The sequence below is a fragment of the Dipodomys merriami genome, unplaced genomic scaffold, assembly GCF_024711535.1.
Source record: "Dipodomys merriami isolate MVZ:Mamm:240054 unplaced genomic scaffold, mDipMer1.0.p SCAF_61, whole genome shotgun sequence".
NCBI lineage: Eukaryota > Metazoa > Chordata > Mammalia > Rodentia > Heteromyidae > Dipodomys > Dipodomys merriami.
The window spans coordinates 3,086,471-3,090,417 of record NW_027206191.1 but is presented as its reverse complement, the minus strand read 5'-3'; positions in this window follow the sequence as shown (position 1 = coordinate 3,090,417).

The window sequence follows — 3,947 nt, the reverse complement described above, 5'->3', positions numbered from 1 at the left end:
CCCTAACCATCACCCTCACCCTAAACATCACCCTAACCCTAACCCTAACCCTTACCCTAAACTTAACCCTAACCCTCACCCAAAACCCTAACCCTCATCCTACCCTAACCCTAACCCTCATCTTCACCCTAGCCCTCATCCTAACCCTAATCCTAACAATAACCCTAACCCTAACCATAAAACTCACCCTAACCCTAATCAAAACGCGAACCCTCACCCTCTTCCTCACCGTCACCCTAACTTACACCCTAAACCTACCCCTCACCCTAACACTCACACTAACCCTAACCCTCAACCTAAACCTAAAACTAACCCTCACTCCTAAACCTAACCCTAACCCTCACCCTCACCGAAACCCTCAACCTCAGAATAACCCTAACCCTAACCCTAATCCTAAACCTAACCCTAACACTCACCCTCAACCTAACCCTAAACTTAACCCTCACCCTCAACCTCACCCTCAACCTCAGCCTAACCCTAAACCTCACACTAACCCTAACCCTCACCCTCACCCAAGCCCTAATACTAACTGTAACCCTCACCCTCAACCTCACCCTCAACCTAACCCTCAAACTCACCCTCACCCTAACCCTCACCCTCACACTAAACTTCACCCAAACCCTAACCCTCACCCTAACCCAAATCGTAACCTTAACCCTAACCCTCACCCTAACCTCAACGATCTATGTAACACTCACATGCAACCTAAACCTCACCCTAACACTCATCCTCACACTAAACCTAACCCTAACCCTAACCCTTATCCTCACACTAAACCTAACCCTCACCATAACCCTAAACCTAATCTAACCCGTTCCCTAACGCTAACCCTAATACTAAACCTCACCCTCATACTAAACATCAAACTAACCCTAACCCTAACCCTAACCCTAACACTAACCCTCACCCAAAACCTACCCCTCAACCTAACCCTCACCCTCACCCTAGCCCTCACCCTAATCCTAACCCTACCCCTCACCCTAACCCTCACCCTAAACCTAACCCTCACCCTAAACCTAACCCTAACCCTCACCCTCACCCCAAACCTCATCGTCACCCTAACACTCAACCTAAACCAAACCCTCACCCACACCCTAACCCACACACCCACCCGAAGCCTAAACTTACCCGAACCCAAACCCTCACCCTAACACTCACCCTCACCCTAACCTTCACCCTCACAATAAACATCACCCTAACCCTACCCCTGAGCCTAACCCTAACCCTCTACCTAAACATAACCCTCAGCCTGACCCTCACACTAACCAGAACCCTAATCCTAACCCTTACCCTAACCCTAACCCTCAACCTAAACCTAACCCTAACCCTTACCAACACCGTCACCCTAAACCTAACCCTAACCCTAACGGTAACCCTAAACCTCACCTTGACCCTAATCCTCACACTAACCCCTACCCTCACCATAACCCTAAGGCTAACCCAACCCTAATCCTCACCGTAAACCTAACCCTCGCCCACACCCTAACCATCACCATCACCCAAACGTTCATCCTCACCCTAACACTCACACAAATGCTAACCCTAACCCTTATCATAAACTTAACCCTCACCCTCACCCTCACCCTAAGCCTAAACCTAAACCTAAACCTAAAACTAACCTTCACACTCAGCCTAAACCTAACCCTGACCCTAACTCTCACCCTATCGCTAAGCTAAACCTACACCTCACCCTCACCCCAACCCTCACCCTAACCCTTATCCTCAAACTAACCCTCACCCTAACACTAACACTAACCATCACATTAACCCTAATCCTCAACCGATACCTCACCCTAACCCTAACACTAACCGAAAACCTAACCCTCACACTCACCCTCACCCCAACACTCACCCTCACCATAAACATCACCCAAACCTTAACCCTCATCCTTAACCGAAACCTAACCCTCACCCTAAACCTAACCCTATCCCTGACCCTAACGTCACCGTATCACTGACGCTAACCCTACACCTCACGCTCACCCTAACCCTCACAAAAACTCTTATCCTCACACTAACCCTAACCATAACCCTAACCCTAACCCTCACACTAAACCTAAGCCTCACCGTAACCCTAACCCTACCCCTCAGCCTAACCCTCACCCTAAACCTAACCCTAACCCAAATCCTCATCCTATCCTTAACCTTAACCCAAAACCTCACCCTATCCCTCACCCTAACCCTAACCCTCACCCTTATCCTCACCCTCACCTGAACCCTAACCCTCACCCTCAACCTAACTCTCACCCTAACACTTACCCACAGGCTAACACTCACCCTAACCCGACCAATAAACCTAACCTTCACCCTAACCCTAAACTTCACTGTCACCCTAATATTCACCCTAAACTTTACCCTCACCCTAACACTTACCCTAACCCTAAACCTAACCCTCACAGTAACCCTAACTCTAACCCTCAGCCGAACCCTTATCCTAACACTAAACCTAACCCTAACCCTCAACTTTAACCTAAAACTAACCCTAAACCTAACACTAACCCTCATCCTAATCCTAAACCTCACTCTCACCCTCCACATCACCCTCAGCCTAACCCTAATCCTAACCCTAATCCTAACACTCACTCTCACCCTCACCCTAACTCTAACCCTAAACCTAACCCTAACACTCACAATCACCCTCACCCTAACCCTAACCGAATTCCTAACCCTAACACTCAACATAACCCTCACCCTATCCCTAACACTAACCCTAACCCTCATCCTCACACTAAACCACACCCTAATCCTTAAGCTCACCAGAACCCTAACCCTAATCCTAACCCTAATCCTCACCATAACCCTAACCCTCATGCACACCCTAACCCTCACCAGAACCCTCATCCTCACCCTAACACTCACCCTAACCCTAACCTTAACCCTAATCCTAAACCTAACCCTCACCTTCAAACTCACCCTAGCTCTAACCCTAACCCTAATACTAACCCTCACCCTAATCCTCACACTCACCCTAAATCTCACCCTAAACCTAACCCTACCCCTCTCTGTAACTCTCAAATTAACCCTAACCCTACACTTCACCCTCACCCTGACCCTCAAGCTCAGACTAACCCTAACCCTAACCCTATTCCTAATCCTAACCCTTACCCACATATTCAACCTAAACCTAACACTAACCCTAACCCTCAACCACACCCTCACCCTCACCCTCACCCTAACCCTCACCTCACCCTAAACATCACCCTAACCCTAACCTTCACCCTAACCTTAACCATAACCCTCACCCTAACCCTAACCTCAGCTTAACCCTCACCCTCTCCTTAATTTTCACCCTAAACCTAACCCTTACCTAAACGAAACCCTCACCCTCACCCTAACAATAACCCTAAAAATAACCCTAACTCTAACTCTAACAGTAACCCTAAAACCCACCCTAAAATTAAACCTCAACCTCACCCTCACCCGCAACGTAACCCTAACCCTCACACTAACCATAATCTTAACACTCAGCCTAAACATCATCCTAACCCTAACCCTAACCCTAACCCTCACCCTAACCCTAACCCTCACCTTCACTTTCACCCTCACCCTCACCCTAACCCTAACCGTAACCCTCATCCTCAACCTCACCCTCACCCACACCTTCACACTAACCCTCACCCTCACCCTCACCTTCACACTAACACTAAACCTCACATTAAACATCACCCTAACCCTAAACCTCACCGTCACCCTAACCCTAACCCTAACACTAACACTAACCCTAACCCTCACCATCACCCTAACCCTCACCCGAATACTTAACCTCACAATAACCATAACCCTAACCCTACCCCTCAAACTAACCCTAACCCTTACCCTAACCCTATCCCGACACCTCACCCTGTCACCATAACCCTAACCCTAACCCTAACCCTAACCCTCACCCTAACCCGAACCGTAAACCTAACCCTCACCCTCACCCTAAACCTCACCGTCTCCCTAACCTT